We start from the raw sequence: 18,064 nt of genomic DNA on the forward strand, positions 1-18,064 counted from the left end.
CTTCTCCTCCCATTTATATTCCCTCTAGTGCTGGGATTAAAGGTGTATGACTCCCTAGTACTGGGATGAAAGGTGTGAGCCACCACCACCTGGATTTGTTTCTGCATTGACCATGTGTAACCCAGGGTGGTCTTGAACTCACAGAGATCCATCTGCCTCTGTCTCCCAAATCCTGGGATTAAAGGTGTGTGACACCACTGCCTGCCCTCTAGTGACTTAGCTTTGCCCTTCTGATCTTGAGGCAAGCTTTATTTACTAAAACATAAAGTATCACTATGCTTCTCAATGATATGGGAGTGTCATATATCAATCTGTTGATTTCATTGGCTAAGTAATAAACAAACTGCTTGGGCTCATAGCTTAGAACATAGGTGGGTGAAGTAAACAGAACAGGATACTGGGAGGAAGAGGAAGTGAGCTCTCCTCTCGGGAGCAGACGCCTCAGAGAGATGCCATGCTCCGCTCTCCTGGGCAGACGCACGCAATGAAGCAAGCCGCCAGGTTAGACATGCTGAACCTTTCCCAGTAAGACCGGTGCTCACAGATTATTAGAGATGGGTTGATCGGGATGTGAGAATTAGCCTGTAAGGGCTAGAGCTAAAGGGCCAAGCAGTGTTTAAATGAATACAGTTTGTGTGTTGTTATTTCGGAGCATAAGCTAGCCAGGCTGCTGGAGTGCTGGGGATGCAGCCCCGCCGCTCATATTACTACATCTCAACACAAAGCCTTCCTACTGTCATTGTCTCCTCTGACGTGATGGAAACTATTTCCCTGGGATGATAAGCCAAAATAATTCACTTATTCATTAAGTTTATGTTGTTAGGATTTTTTAATCATAATAACAGAAATATAACTAAGAGAGTAGGTGAATAAAGATGAACATTGGCGTAGCACATTGGTTATGGGCTTTAACCAGGTTAGGATGGAATATTAGAAACAGAAAATTGGCAGCCCAGCATTTTTACTAGATGGTGACCCAAAGAGTGGTGTCAGATTTCTCACGCTTGTTTGCAAGCTTGGGAAACATTCACATTAAATATTGAAATGTCAAATACAAAGACTCCATATATTTGTAACTCAAAGGCTTGGTCTGCTCTTTCATGGCTTTGTTGTTTTGTTTTTCTTCTTTACAGATAAAGTTATTAATGTCATATTTAAATTGTTTACTTTTGGTTTTATCGTTATATATTATATTATATGTTTTATATTGTTATGTCTTAGAAGCCTGCTTCTTTTCTGATAAAGAACAGAAAGGGAGTACATCCAGAGAAAAGGGGAAGGAGAGTGGAGCTGAGAAGAGTAGAAGGAGGGAAAATCATAATGAGGATATATTATGTAAGAAAAAAAATCCATTTTCAATAAAGGGGGCTAGTGCTACCAATAAAAAAGCAGTGGGGATATGGGGCTTCCTAGAGTATATCTATTTCCTCAGCATTCATGAAGTGGGCACAGTGTACAAAAGTACAAGGTCATAACTTTAGCCAAAAATACCAGACAAGTAAAAGTAAAGGGGTAAGAAGTAACCCTGAAGAAACCCAAGGTTGAGAGGCTGTGACAATATGTTTTCAGCATAGCAGACTAAAGGGAGCATTGCTGTGTGTGGAAAGAATCACCTCAGAGAGGAGTGCATGGGGGTTGCATGGGGGGGGAGGGTGGGAGAGAGCAGGAGGATGGGAGGAAGGGGGAACTGTGGCTGGTTTGTAAAATGAAAAAAAAACAATCTTAAAAAAAAGAATCACAATAACTGACAGACAGCTTAAAAACAGACTGCAATCAGGAAAAATATAGTGCACAGGGCAGGGAGAATAAGAGGTGAAGTTTTCAGGACTGAACTCATTAGGGTTCTTGACAGAGAGTCCAGATTAGAAGCGTCTAAGGAGGTAAGAAAAAGTAAAAACAGTAAAGACACATTTTAGAAAGCTGTTTTCTCCCCTTTGAAATAAAGCACTGAAATTCACCAGGAAGCATATCTCCAAATGTTATGTGACATCCATTTCTTTTTGTTTATGTGTATCTGCACACACATTCACGTACATCCATTCATAGGCACACATATTATACATATACATGCACACATACAGAAGCACAAGAACCTTTTTTTAAAGAAAGGAACTTTGGATAACATGCTGTTATCAAAAGATTAGATAAAATGCTATCTATTAAAACCATTTAATAAATATTTAGTTTAGCTTGGTAAAACTGGTAGTGTGCTTTCTAAGTAGACTTTTGTTTTTGAAATCAATTGTTGGTAATTCATTGCTAGTAAGGTGTAAAGGTATTTCCATATTTCTAAAATCAATTATATGTATGACATTTCTACCCATTGGCGCTTGGTGCTAAGGAATCCAAGAAGTACATGGAGGTTTAGTTCCTGACAAAGACGTGTGGAGAAATGAGGTTGTGCGGAGGGAAACTTCTCAAGATGCAATATTCTCCAGAGGGAGAAACACATCTTACCCTGCATGAATGATCTTTACAATCCAGGGTGTTCTAATGGACAGTGACATCCCTTCTTTTGGGGAAGGTTGAGTAGTAAATTAAATAACTCAGTGGCTTTAAGAAATCTTGGAACTGGCAAAATGCAACAGGTCTCTCATTCCCCATGCTTCTAGAAGAAAGAAGGACGTCTGAGAGACGCTTTCAAACAAATTAACAGTCTACAAGACTCCGAGAGAAGACAGGCTGCCTGGAAGAGGCAGACAACCTTAGTCGCATAGGAGCAGCAGGGAATCACCAGAGCTACCTGGAAGAGGCTCAAACGAACAGATATTCCTGGAAAAAGTACTCTTCTACCTGTTGAGATGCCTACAGGTTAAACAGGAGACTGTTTCCAGTTTCTGTGAGTTGTCAGTCATTGTAGTGCATAACCCCTGTCTGCGCTCTACGCGCTACCATACAGTTCACGAGCTCTGGGCAAGGGACTGGAGATTGAAACATACAAACACACACAGACAGAGAGACAGAGACACGGACCCCTAGTCGCTGGTAAGAAGCCCTCTATTCAATAGCACCATGGAGGCTTATATACCCAACAGTCAGGTGGGCCAACAGGTGAAAACCTTATCCTCTGATCCTCAAGGCCAAGGCAACCGCATACTTGTGAAGCAGAGCAGGTAAACAACTCTGACACAGCCTTCAGTAATTCAAATCAGAAGGAAAGTAAAGATCTCTAGCAGGGAAGAGCAGCTGGAGGCCAGGACTCCAAATGGTCCCAACAAGTCGTGGTGATACAACTGTTATCTTTGTTGTTGTTTTGTCAATTCTGTCACTGTAAGAAGTTCCGCATCCATATTCCTCTAATTAAATCCAATAAAACTAATTGGTTCATGAGTCAGGAGTTGGGTGTTATTCATACTTTAGTCTCTCCTCAGTTCCTTGTCTGGGTGAGTAAACATTTGCTCTTATCTGCCCAGGAAGAGTGCTACAATGCTAAAGACGCACGTGGAGGCCCAAAAATGTGAGCCTATTTCCACACTGACCAAAGAAAGAGGTCGGAGAGTTGGGACTTACTTCTATTCCTTCAAGGTTATTATTTGTTTCCATCTCAAACAAAGGTCTTGCCTAGATTCAGATCAGAGAGTTCTGCTTGCTCAAGGTTATTGTCAACAGGTGCCGCTAATAGCCAGACCTTTTACTCCAGGCATAGCGAAGTAGATCTGTTCCTACCTCAAACAAAAGTCTAAGGACCCAACTAAGTTCCGACTCCCTTAAGGAGACAGCTATGGAATCCACCTAGAGAGTGGTTTGCCTACAGAATGTTTTGGTCTAGGGTGTGAGCGCTACTTGTCTTATTCTAGCAACAGAATGTTTAACTAAGAATGTAGCACAACATTCAACTGGTCTGTTCATTTCCTTGTATCATGTTAATGCAGTTTTTTATCTTACTCCTACCTTTTGGGATTGGGAATATTTTAAGCAAATGGAAATTAAATGCAAGTGATTTCAGTATTCACTGGAAACTCCCTCTTGGTACTATCCTATGCTTTCCGTCAGAATGTCCTACTGGAGGCCAGTTTACACCGAGTTCATGTGTTGAGTGCTTACTCTGTGAAGTAGGTTGCGTTATTTTCATTTTAGGATAAAAAACACAGCTGGAAAAACTACTCAGTCAGTAAAGTGTCCATCACATAAGACTAAGGACCTGAGATCTATGTATTTGAACAGATAGGCATTGCATTGTGTACCTTTAATCTCGCCGCTGGGGATGCAGGGAGTGCTCCATGGGGCACTCCGGTCAGTCAATTCATCTGAATAGGTCAGCTACAGATTCAGTGAGAGAGTTTCAAAAAAATTATGTGAGGAGTAATCGAGAAGGCCTGCTTGTCTGCTTCTGACCTCTGCGCGCGCACACACACACACACACACACACACACACACACACGAGAATGTGTGCCTGTAAACACATCACACACACATGAATATATCATATTAGATCAAGATTGATGGGGGTAACATGGAAATACAAGAAGGCAGACAACCATCTCCAGAAACATAATTGTTCTTTTAATCAGGACAACTGACGGGATGGGGGCTCTCCTTCCAAAAGGAGACCGTGCGCGTGTGACATCTTGGACTTTGGGAACTTTGGTAGGTGAAAGAGTCCATCTGCAGGTCATTTCCCCTGCAGTGTGTGAGTGAATGGGAACCAGCGAGGTTGGTCTTGGATCTCCTTATTGAATGCTTCCAGAGGTGATATCAGTCAAGTCAATTTTCTTGTCTGGAATTTCTCAGCCCACGCGAGGCTTTTAGGTAAGTTATCACATACCAATGGTAATAAAACAAAATGAAGAATATATTAAAACATTGAAGCAACTTATTCAAATGCAGAAAGTGGCATTCTCTTTCAAGTGGGTCAGCACTGGAGTCAGAATTGCTTAAGAGAAAACATAAGAAGTGTGGACTGGAACAGCACGGACTTCGCTGGCGGCTGTGGTTGCAATGACTCATTTTCTTAGGTTCACAGACTTCCACTTGTCACTCATCCCTCTCGGCGCACAAATAACACTGAGCAAATTGTACCGAATTTTGTTCCTCAGTCAAGGAGAGACCTCTGTGTTCATCTGCGACCAGCTGTGCTCACTGCTCCAAGCACAAGACGTTCAAAAGGCTTACCTGGTGATTGTTCAACAAAGAATATCTGCGTGATTGAAGGCAAAACACCCTGACCAGTCCCTACTGGCAGAAAAGAAGCAAAAAAAGTACCACAGAGAAACACTTTGTTAGAAAACCCTCAGAAGAACGCTTTAAAGTAACCATTTCATTGGAGAAATAATCGCCTACAGGTTAGCTTTAATTGTATTTGATACAATAGAAACAAATGAACTAAAATTAAAATGAAGACATTGAACCTGTAAATTGACCATGTTGCCAAAGTAGGTGTTGTTCCTGTTGCTTGAACTCTAAATATTAAGTGAACCCAGATAAAGTTACAATTGTTTGTTGATACAAATAAAGTCTCTTAAGTTGTCTGTGCTTGTAATGAAGTGTAGCCGCAGCATGGAAAGGCCATGCCTGAGACGATACAGCTTTTTTTTTTTTTGTAGAAATATACAAAACATAAGAAGTTTTCTTTCCCTCCCTCCCTGCCTCCCTCCCTCCCTCCCTTCCCTCCTCCCTTCCTATCTTCCTTCTTTTTTTAAACAAACATTGGAGGTTCCATATGACCATGAAATTGAAATGGCACGAAATACCACCCCTTTCATCCTTGAAACCTAGATGACTAAATGGTTATCAAGGTTGGAGAACCTGTACAGGCATGAGCGAAGGTTATAATAGTATCATGTTCCATTTAACTCTCGCTTTGAACTGCCAAACACTCCGATACCAATTCACATTGTCTCCAAAATGTGCCTAACTATTCTGTTTCTAAGATCCTGGCCTTGTGAAGTGTGTTAGGTGAGGCTGCATCTAAATTGAGGATTGACTAGTTGAGGACTCTAGTCACTGCCTGTTCCTCACAGAATGCTCTGCTGACTTACCTTCTAATATATATATATATATATATATATATATATATCACATGTATGTGTAAATACACATAAAGTACAAAAATATATACACACATGTTTGTACGTATACATACACATATAGTATAGAAGGTAGGTTACTTTTGTTTTACATATATATACTTCTATATATAAGAACACATATAGAAAACAAAAGTAACTTTTAAGAATAAAAATGATTGAGATTTTCATTGTACAAGTTTTATTCAACAGCATCTTTTTAAAGACTAGTTTTCCAATCCACCTCGGCCTATCTGCCCTTTTAGTATTCTTTCCATGCGTTTGTCCCATCGGATGATCCTCCGCATTTGCTCGTCACCACCTTCATTCAACAGTGCTTTCCGAACCAGGAGAAACGTGCAACAGATTTGCTTCTTCAAGAAAAGACGTCAAACTACTATAACCTGTTAGTTCCCGACAGCTTCAATTAATCAACTATTTCTTTTTATGTGGTGGCCACAGAGAGGGAGGAGGAGACGGCTGAGAGCGAGGCTCTGCGTTAGCATAAATCTGTGCTCTACAAAGGGAAATCTGTCCCTGTGGTTGGTAAGGATGTGCATTTGCTTTAAATTTGCAGCATTCCTGTGCTATATTTATAGGCTTTTGTTCGCCGGGCTAATTTCCTGTGATGATTTATGTCTCCACACATACAAGAAACAATTTAAACAATTACTTGAATCAATTGAAGTAAGCATGTAACGGAGCAAAGAAAACAAACACAGCCTTTAATTTAAGCAAGCTATTTTTATCCTCTGACAAAAATAGGGTACCTTCTGAAACGTATTTGGACAAACACGTATTTGTTTACACAGATACAAGAAAAGCGTGTTTGCAGTGGTGGTAAGAAGAGGGAAAAGTAATTTACCATAAGCCTTTCCCCAGGAACCGAAAAACAAAACAGCTTTTTAAAATTAGCTAGCTCCCAAACTGCGTCTTTGGATCTCATGCTCAGGCACATCACCATCACCAGGTGCTCGTGGGACTCCGGAGTTATAATGTGCCCCAGAGTCAGGTTCAGACCTGGAGTAAGAGAGCGTGGGCCTGGCCCCTCGTCCTGAAATGAGGGCTGCGCTAGCCTGGGCCTCTTGCAGCAAGAACCACGAGGAGCAGGAAACAGGGAATGGCCCCAAATCAGGGAAAGCAGGCCCAGCTGCTTGAGGAACTGCGCTCCTCGTGCTTTTTTCCCTGAAGCCATGTCCTCTCCGGGCAGCAGCCTAGCCCTTGGCGGGGCTGCTGCCTCCCTTCCTCATCCTGCAGCCCCGTAAACTCCGCAGAACGCCATCTGGCGACGCGGGATGACCCACAGGCACTGAGCTTCCAGCGGAGGGGAAGCGAAAGCACAGCTGGCGGGAGTGCGGGGGGCGGGGGAGGCGAAGCGTGGAATAATTCCATGACTTCCCCAGTTAGTCCGAGGCGTGGGAAAAGCAAGAACCGGTGCGGGCGGAGAGCGGGCATCCATCCGCATCGGGTGAACCCTAGTGCCTTCGCAGCGACTCTGTGCTCCGCTCGTTCGGGTCCCTAGGTGGGAACAAACTCCTGGTGCAGAAGTCCACGCTGCACAAGTCCTTTGGCTGGAGTTAGGCGCTGCCCAGGCTGGTGTCAGCCGGCGATTTGCAGCTTTCCCATAGTCACGCCCGGCCCCGCAGGGGCGCGGTTTTAAGCAGCTGGCCCCATTTTCCCATGCTGTGTATTTCAATTGCCCCATCTCACTCCATGCGTGGAGGCACCGTTTGCCACGTGTGGATGGCGGAGCCCTCAGCAGCCTCCTATAGGGTCACCAATGTGAGCCCGTGTCCAGCTCCACAGGAAGCTTCTCTAATGGAGTGGGGTTTGCACTGCACCGCCAGGAGCCGGACTGCTGAGCTTAGACGCCTGAGCGTCTCGATTCTATGCCTAAACCTTACCCAAGTCTTTTAGGGATGGCCTAGCAGTCCCGCTTACCTGATCGACTACACTCATCCAGTCTTTTGTTCCGCGAGACGCTTTCGCCCCTGCGGAAACCCAGGCGGTGGGAGGGTCGGTGCTAGAACGCAATCTCCTTGGCCTGGCCGCACGCTCGGACTTCGGTGTCTGTGCCTAGCTCTCCACCGCGCCACAACGCCTCGGGAACAAAGGTATCCCAGTCCTCTCCCTGTCCCTTCCTCCTGTTTCCGCATTCTCTGGCAAGACTCTGTCTCTGTGTGAGGAGGGAACTGGGCATCCTTACTTCGTCATCTTGGAATTCCGCTTAGGGCTTCGAAATGTGAATATGTCCCTGCCATGGGAAGCAAGATTGCTGGCCCCTTCAAAATAATCCTTCTCGTTTCATGTGGTTAAAGATTCACGAGCTTGCCAAGCACCTCTACAGTTTGCACAGTGCTCAGCCTCCCCTCCTCCTCCCCTCTCTTCTGTGTCTCTTTCTCTCTGCACCCCCCCCCCCCAACCCCGCGTGCGCCCGTGCGCGCGCCCATGTTCGTGCGTTCTTTTCATTTCTACCATTAGGAAACCCACTCAGAGCCTCCGTGAACTCAGAAGACGCTCAGTTCTTATTTCCCACGGATTCCTGACTCTCCGGAAACGCTGACAGCGTATACACTGGAGGATATTATGCTGGAGAGACCACCGATTCTTAAGAAATGAGCCATGGAGAAAAAAACGGCAAAGCTGGAAGCCCTGGAAGAGGCCTTAGCACGAAAATAGGATCTGCGTTCGGCTACAGGGTCCTAATCCCCTCTCTTCAGCACCGGAGGGGATGGACAGCGTCTCCCAGCTGGGCCTCCGTCTTGGGGACTTAGGTGTGCTGCTGCGGCTGCCTCTACTGCTGTCCTTGTGGTCACTGTCATGGACAAGAGCTCTCGGCAGCTAAAAGGCGGTGCCTCCGGTCCCCTTCCTTGATGGTTGAAAACCTGCCTTCCTCATCCTCTTGTCACTCATAGGAACCCGACTCCGCGTGGTTAAACTCTGGGCAGCAACTCCAAAAATAATTTTCTGCATGGGCTGGAAGGAAAGCAGGCAGAAGAGTGGAGTTGAAGTTCTTAGAAGCACCAAGGAACTGTAAGCGCTGCAGCAGGAGTTGAAATACCCAAAGGCCCACAGTTCTTTAAACAAGAACTTCCCAGACTGGATTGCAGCTGTGGTGGAAACGGCTTTGCGAGAGGTTGGAGATACTAAACCCCAACATTAGAGTAGCGGAAAAGACTCCATTTCCTCTGCTCAGCAGGTATGTGATAACACAATTATGTCCATGTTTCCACGCACACTAATGACTTTGGAAAAGATATGAATTTATATGTTGAGGATTAAGGAAAGTAAGTATTTCTGGTTGTTTTAAAATGGTTATTCCCACACTAGTATCTTGTAAAAATCTGTTCCTTGATAAATTGGTCTGGAATTTTATTTTTCTAGAGTCTCTTAGGTGACGGTAGTGGCAACAATATGTAGGTGGCTTACATTAGCATAGCAAACTTTTACTTGGCCATTTTCTTCCTGCTTAGCTAGCACCTCTGGGTATCTGTGCATGTCTTACTTGTTATTTTCTTTAAAACTAATGTGCGCTGATGTTTGGTGATCATGACATTCAGCTAAAAATGTTTCTGGTTGTGTTATATTACATCTGAAACTCAGTCAAAAGTTGGAAATGGTTCAATTACTTGTAATATTTTAGATGGTGATAAGTTGCTAAAATATTTACAGGGACATATACACACACTTGTGCGTGCATATGCACGCGTGTGCACACACACACACATATATTTCAATATCTGACCCCTTTTATATTGAGGGCCTCCAAGTGTAGTTAGAATCTGCAGACTTATCAACAGATACCTCAAGGCTGCTCTGTCAGCCTTGATCCTCTAGAAGGCAGGATTAAGCACCTTCCTTGTGCCTCTTTTAAGAGTGGGATTTTCCCTCACCATTCTGACTGGTCACTTCTACAAAACACACTTGTCTCTGAAATCAACTAAGTAGCAGAGACTAATCAGTTCTTCACACACTGTACATTTTAACATGATGATTTTTTTTTTCTTGATACTTCTACCCAGACTCTTCCTTTACGGCTTTAAAATTGCACCTTCCACAATGACCTTGGTGAGCACTGTGCTTTAATGGAAAGGTTTCCCCTGTGAAACTGTCACACAAATGTAGAGTTTATGCCTGACATTTCAGAAAGAACTCACCCAAGTCCAGTGAGCGCATTCTGCTCATTGGAGAGCTTGGAATCACAGGAAGGAATCACACAGTCGTGATGGTATATGCTTAACCAAGCCTGTGGAATGAGTTTGTCTCTGAGAAAAACTGCAGGGGTTTGGAGGATTTATTTCTTTTAATTTTATATACCACGCATAGCTGAAAATAGAATACCTTCACATCCCAATCACTCTAACTCTCGCTTTGTCAATTTGAACACCGACTCCTCTGAGACAGGGTGGTATTTGTTGGTGGACCAATGGCTGCCAGTTTCCCATTGACTGGGATGAACAGTTCTGCTCTGAAGAGCTGTCGTTTCTTAACGATCACTGACCTCTCACCAAGAAGCAGCTTGCATCACAGATAGAGAGCAGGAACTCCTCGGGGGCACGGCTGCCCTACATAGGTCAGAAATGATCGTCAGAAGAATAGGAGGCTGCGCTGATTGACGTGGATTCCTCTAGTGTGCCCCATGCAGAATCATTTTATTTTCTAATCCAAGAATGCAAGCAGATTTCAGGAGAGTTGCAGCATGTGACTTGACTATCATTTTGGATGTTAATTAATTAATGCAAATGGACTCCCCCATTGAGTGGCGCATAAAATGAAACGTGGGAATGTGTTCTGGAATGAAGCCTGTGTGTCTTATGATCGTTTCCTTCTCAGTTGTGGAGGGGGGCAGGCTTTCTCCATGTGGAACAGAAACTGAATGAAGTAAAAGGTATCTGTGCCTAATCCCCTTGCAGATTTGCTCACGGAAGTAAATAATTCTGATTCACCAGTTAAATATCAAGAGAGTGTATTGACGCACTTGCCAGCTGCTCTCCCTGGGGAAACGTAGCACCGAGATAGGATTTTTGTTAAGACTATTTAGTAGCTATCTAAAGGGTCATCTCTAATCACAATTAACTGAAAAAATAAAGGTGTAAACAGATACGTGAGCCGATAAAGGAGTAAGAGGGTTCCTGTAAATCAGCCTTCATTTTGATTCCACTCATCTCTGAAATGAAATCAACACTTGATTTGAAAAGTGTCTCCAATGCATGCAATCAGTCCCTGTCTAACTGGATATTTTGTTTTATATTGGAGAAAGGATGTCCAGGCTTCACAAATACCAACTCAATTAGTGTATTAATCCTAGAGGTGAGTTAGTCCTGGAATCTCTTCTAGTGTTTTCCTCTTTTTGCCTAGACATGGAGTTATAACAGGTTGGAAAGAAATTCTGACTCAAATCTTTGCATTATAAATTATTATAAAACAGACCATCAATGCTGGGAATGATAAATCATATGTCTAATTTAAACATTGAGGAAGCTGATACAGGAGAACTGTGTCAAGTTTGAGGCCCATATGTGATATAAAGTGAGCTGTAAATTAGTTTGGGCAAAATATTCAGATTCTATTCGCAAATATCTGAAAACCAAAGTCAAATACAAACTAAATCATAAAACCATAAATATTTGTCTAAACTTTTGTGTAGACTACATGAATGTTAATTGACTATCTAAAGGTAATTCTCATTAATTGTAGATCATTTCAATTTGAGTGTCTGAGGCTTGTCTTTGAAATTGTTCATTTTCTTGAGTTTTAGTAAATTAAAAAATTTAAAATATGAGATTTTCAGATTTAAGAAGGTCCTTTGATAGTTGGTATTATTTTACTATTTAAAAGGTGTAGTAACAGGCAATGAATCTACTCACTGCAATCTGACACATGAAGCGAAAGCTACTAATGAAGAAAAGAATATTGCTGGCAGAAATGGGTCATCATACATCTCCCAATACCTGTACAGTGAGAAAGAGTAGAACACTTACTTAGTATCTTCTTCCTCTGTAACCGAATGTGATAAACATGTATACAGCAAGTGCTTTTTGGCGGTGAAACCATCAGGCTTCCTGGAATCCTGGTGTAAGGTGTAGGACAAGTCACTCACTGATTCTTGATTTCTTCCCACCAGTTGGGAAATTTTTATCAGCCAATAAGAAGCAAATCTTTACACATAGAGACACCTATATTTCTTTTTTTTTTTTAAACATTTATTTATTTATTTGTTATGTATACAATATTCTGTCTGTGTATATGCCTGAAGGCCAGAAGAGGGCGCCAGACCTCTTTATAGATGGTTTTGAGCCACCATGTGGTTGCTGGGAATTGAACTCAGGACCTTTGGAAGAGCAGGCAATGCTCTTAACCACTGAGCCATCTCTCCAGCTCCCGACACCTATATTTCTTAAATGTTAATTGACAGGTTAAATGATATGTATTTTATGGACAAGTAGAAAGTTAACTATGATGCTCTGAGAGTCTCCAGAGAACTTCCGTGCGTTATCTGTTAGCTCTCATGAGGAATTTCTAGTAGCATTCATTCACTCATGGAAAGGTTTCCTAAAATTGCTGCATGTCGAGGATGGATAGAAAAGCCCTCTTGGTGAAAATGTAAAAAATTCCTGACAATGCTGCTCTCTTTACACCTCTGTCCTTTATATAAAAATGTCAAACTAGGTAGAATTTGGTTTAAAAATGTTTGTCATTCAGCATTAGAGTCACGTTTTCTACCAGTTGCTCAGATCTAGGTCAGCACCACCCCACTCCACTCTAACAACTTCCATTGTGGTTTCTGGACATGTTGTCACTGTCTTTGTGTATGATTTTCTCTTCTGGGAGGGAAGAATTTTTATTACTGATTGTATGGACACAGAGACTCAGAAGACTATATAGACTTTGAAACTGTCTAAAGACTCCTGAAGAATTAAGTTTGATTTATGGTCAGTGGGGATGGGGAAATGCGGCTCTGTGGGGCTGACTGTTGGGGCAGTCAGGTGCTATGAAGGTGCAGTCTTCATCTGGTCTGCAGCCTAGGTTATGCGCAGATGCCTCTTCAGTGCTCTCAGTTTCCATCAGATGTCACAGTTTTGATGTCATTTTCTATGATGTCACATATTTTTATTTCTGTAGGAATTAGGCTATCACTAAAAATAATGGTAGCATGTTTAAGATGAATGATTGCTTGACAGAATAGTCATGTCTAAAATGTTTTGTGGTCAAAATATTTGGTGATTGGTCTATAGCCTAAGAAATTGTAATCATTTGGGTGTAGGATTTTTAATTATGAGAATTGGCTTGTGAGAAGGAATGAATGATAAAGATTTAAGGAAAAGAATAGAAAGTAAAGACAATTTCTTGCCTGAGAACTTTGTCCTTTATCAGTGATAACCTTGCTTAAAATTGTAAATATTCCAAGAACTAGAGAAAATTTGGGCTTTTAGTGACTTGACTTTCAACTTGCCAGCACAGTCAGAGTATTACTGTTTAGTAAACAGTAATAAACAGTTCTTTAAATATTTGATAATTTCAGGTTGTGGTAATATTTTTTTTAAGTTAAAAACAGGAATGAACACACAAACCAATACTATTACAGCTGTATTTTATTGAGTTTATATTTTAGTGATGAAGTTGTTAGAGATATTGTCTTGTACTTTCTGACTTTATCAAAATGATAAAGGATTGAAAGTCATAATTTAAGAGCATTTTTCAGTCATGGTGGGCCAAGCTTAGGATGAGGACAACTGCATCCCAAGGGGTGAAACTCAGAGGACAGTCAACCAAAACCGGGTGATGAGATGCCACCAGGACACAAGGGAGAATCAAGAGTCAGAACCAGCTGACCTTGTGTACGCTTTGTACCTGTCATGTCAACGCCAGTATTTTATCCATATATAGTACTCTTCAGAAGGATTTAAAAAATTGACAGAGGTGGGAAGTTGCATTTCATGAGAAAGGGAAAACCAACACTTTTAATACAGTTATCTGAATGGAGATACTGCTGAAGTTTTAAGACTCTGTAAGCTATTGGAGAGAATGATCATATATATATATATATATATATCACATATATTTTATGTTAAGTATATTTATATTATACACACACACATATATATACTGAATCATAACAAATACATATACACAATTACACATGGGAGGGAATTTCTTTTGTTTAATATGAGTTGTTATATGTTAATTTTTAGGTAACCATGTAAAATACACAGGACAGACCAATAACAAGTTTGCTTTAGTAACTACACTACTGACTTTCATAGTAACATGAAACATGTTATTTACTTGAGGTGGAAAAAAATCTGGAAAAGTGATATGTCTGTTTTTCTTACTATACCTTCCCTCTATATATTGTTTTTCTTTGTTTTTGATGTGAAAAACTTAGATAATTCTGAATATACAGAATATACATACGCATCTTATTTCTTACATTTTTTCTTCTTTGCTGTAGATTTTTTTATTACTTTCATTTTTTATTTGTGTGGGTGAGATGACATGTGCAAGTTCATGATATGTGTGCATGCATTAATGGAAACATGACACACACTTCATTGGAGCTTAAGCAACAACTTAGCATGAAGTAATGGCTTCTCTCCCTGTCATTTGGATCCCAGGGATTGAAATCTAATCATCATGTATGGCGGTAAGCATATTTGCTCTGTGACCTAGAAGACCAAAAGAGGCTAATTCCATAGGATAGCTAGGAATCCTTAGGTGGTTGAGGCAAAATGTTAATTTCTGTTTGTTTGATGCCCAGGTTTCTTTCTTGAGCCGCTCAGATTCTCTGTGTAAGCACCTGGCGTTATCACGTATCCTACAGGAATAAATTATCGACGTTTCTGGAGGCCAATTAAGCTTTCTAAACCAACAATGTACCATTTAGCAAATTACCTCTTCACCACACTTAAAGGCTCCCCAGTAACCTAAAGGAGTTAATGTACCACCAAACGGTGGGTAATTTATTCCTTCTTTGCTGGTAAATCAGACAGCTGAATGCGTTAACGGAAGCTGTTGCGGACTGTCACTGTGGAGCACTGATTCATCACCTAAGCCATGTAGATTAAGAAGGTCCTGATCAGCATGGAAGGGGTGAAGGGTGTTGTATGCAGTGCTGTTACCTGGATTTGTCAGAACAACAGTCAGGTCTCAGTGGCGTCCCTAAAGGTCATCAGTGCACACCACCTGTGCATGTGGAAGCATAGGTATGTCAACAATCTGTGGTCTCAAAGGAATGTCTGGTCGTAGATTTACATTCAAGTGTTCGTTTTGAAATAATTATCACCCTTATCCTTCACACAGTGGCAATTGGCTATTAATGTCTTGACCATATTTGTAAAATGCAATAACTTATTCCTTCTGAATTAAAAATAATTCTATGTAGATAACTGTATTCAATGTAACCCTTTTGGCTATAACCTTAAAAATGCAGTGATTCAGGCCTACCTTTTATTATTTACTATTGTTTTTTCTTCATATTGCTATTCTACCAGAAGAATCTGGAAATCCAACTAGAAAAATGATTTTCAGTTATTTTTCCTTTTTAACCATGTCTCCTAAGTTTTTAAAAATAAACATAATATCTGATATCTGATGACTTTTAGAATACTGTCAGAATTCCAGAGCAATGCTGAAAATGTAATTGCTTTGTGGCACAAAGGCCTTTTCTCAACTATGAAATGTCTTTGGACTCTAGTCTCATTTCACTCTGACCAGAAACTCTTTTGGAAGAGGATAAGGAGAAATAAGGTATAATCACAGAAAAAGAAATTAATTGAGTTCTAGAAATAATTACTTTTTAAACCTTTTTTTTTTTTTTTGACAGGGTTTCTCTGTAGCTTTGGAGCCTATCCTGGCACTCTCTCTGTAGACCAGGCTGGCCTTGAACTCACAGAGATTCATCTGCCTCTGCTCCTGAGTGCTGGGATTAAAGGCGTGCGCCACCACAGCCCAGTACCAGTTTATGAAGCTTTGAACAGGATGTTTTTCATGCTACGAAAACAGAATTGCAAATCCCATAGATTCTTCCTTTGATATGCTGCCCCAGAACATTTGAATAGGCGCTTCAGTTCAGCTAAGCCAATTCCTATCCTTCTACATGTAGAGCAAAGCTGCATTTTAAGAGGCTGAGCCTTAGGAGCAACATGGCACTCAGATTAAAAAAAAAAAAACAAAAAACAAAACTAAGTGTAAACCTTAGAAGATATCATACTTATTCCTGTTGAATGTGTATTTTGCACACTTGGACCATAAAAACTATATGGAGATTTAAAAAAATAGTTGGCACATGATGAATTACTTAGCATATATTTTTGTAAAGAATGAAAATTTCCTGGCTGGCAAATAGGATTTGTGATCTGTATCGCAGTATTTAGAACAAGGCGATCTTTTATAAATGATGTCCTAGTATTTATGGAATAAATATGAGATGCAGCGGCAGGTTTTAATGGCTTTTCATAAAATATGCTATAAAATGCATTAGTAGTAACTGTCTAACTGATGAGAACCAAGACATTTTAAAACATCATTAGACATACATATTGGTTTGTTAAAGTAATATGTGTTCCTGTAATATTAGTGGCTTTGTAATTTTCTATGGTATTTTGAAGAAAATTTCAAGTCAAATAAATTTTAGTGATTCAGATTAGTACAGAGATGAAATCTGTTAAAAGCAATATAGTTTAAGATATACAAATGATAAAGGGTTGAAACAGTCAAATTTAAATAGTATGTAGAATTGTCAAATAATTTTCACACTTAACACACCAAAAATAATATTTCAGTAGCTTTTGATTAATTAGTCTTTCCTTAAAAATGGATATACTAAATAAGAGAAAATAACTTACAAAAAGTCTCTGTTCAACAGTTGTCTTGCTTAGTTTACAACTCTTGCTTTCAACATCAAGTGGCCAGAATACTGATGAGATGGCAAGTACAATTTATCATTCCGAGACTTCTTTCTGTTAGTTATTTGCAACTGGGTAAAACCTAAGGTTTGCTACCAATTTGAAGAAGATTAGAGTGTAATGAAGTCTGGCAAAATCAAGATGGCATTACAAGACAGAGCTAGCTATGCGCTTATTGTTTGTAATATCCAGTTGACCATCTGAAAGTATTAGTTGTTTGTTATGATTTTAAACTTTAGTTCATGCCTGAGTTTAAACAGAGCCATTTACTTCATGATTATATTTGAAGATCAGCGAGAGAAAGTTACCTATGGACATGTGATTTTAACTCTAGCATAAAAAAGGAAAATGAGTAAAGAGCTGGAAGAGAAGCAGGGCAGGGTTCAAGCTTTACTAAGGTATATAAATTTTGGATTTAGATAACGACTGTGTTTCATATGTTTTTATTTTGAGATCATTATGAACTTTAAGGGAACTGTAAAAATATTTTCTTGTGGGACCTCATCCATCATGCCCTGATGTAACATCTTACAGCATTACAGTTTGGGGTTAAACCTAGGTATTGACAATTGTGCAATACAATAAAATAGAATATAGCCATTCTTTGTGTCTCACCATTGTTAACCTGAACTCATTTGTGACTGTGAGAATTAAAATAGGAGCTGTTCTTCAAAGCTGGTATGAAGATCCAGTAGTAGAGCCCCTATCCTAAGACTGTTTGGGAGTTTCTTCTAAACATATGTTTACTAAAGATCCAGAAATCATACTGCATGACATGTACCCTAATGAATTGAAAACATTTATCTGCACACCAAATTTGTCCAAGAATAGCTATAATGGGTTTATTCATAAATACCAAAATTGGGGCGACCAATATACCCTCCGTCTACTGTAGCACAGACAGACAACCTGCATCATGAGACATGAAAAAGTGCACATTTGTGTTTATATCCACAGACTGGTACAGTTCTTTACCCTTGACGGTAAAGTTTCTCAGTGTAGTGGGCAATGTTTATGGTAGAGGAACATTATGTCCATTGTGGAAAATAAAGAACTGTAAATACTTAGCCTTAACTGTGATATCTATATCAACTCCTCCAGCTTCACAGCTCAGGGCACACTGAGTAAGTGGGGCTAAAAGAATGGAAAGAGCTG

At 40.6% G+C, this 18,064-nt stretch overlaps 1 protein-coding gene across 2 annotated transcripts in view; it reads left to right on the plus strand.

Annotated features, from left to right (window-relative positions):
- Window positions 1-8,225: 8,225 nt before the first annotated feature.
- Sntg1 (syntrophin gamma 1) overlaps window positions 8,226-18,064 on the plus strand; it is a 409,578-nt gene continuing 399,739 nt past the window's right edge. For both annotated transcript variants that reach the window (XM_041657058.1, XM_041657057.1), the window contains exon 1: window positions 8,226-9,204. The gene's annotated coding sequence lies outside the window, so the exon portion shown is untranslated. The remainder of the gene's footprint in view (window positions 9,205-18,064) is intronic.

The sequence above is a fragment of the Microtus oregoni genome, unplaced genomic scaffold (assembly GCF_018167655.1).
Source record: "Microtus oregoni isolate MIOR12 unplaced genomic scaffold, Mior012 000008F_ref0000371, whole genome shotgun sequence".
Taxonomy (NCBI): Eukaryota; Metazoa; Chordata; class Mammalia; order Rodentia; family Cricetidae; genus Microtus; species Microtus oregoni.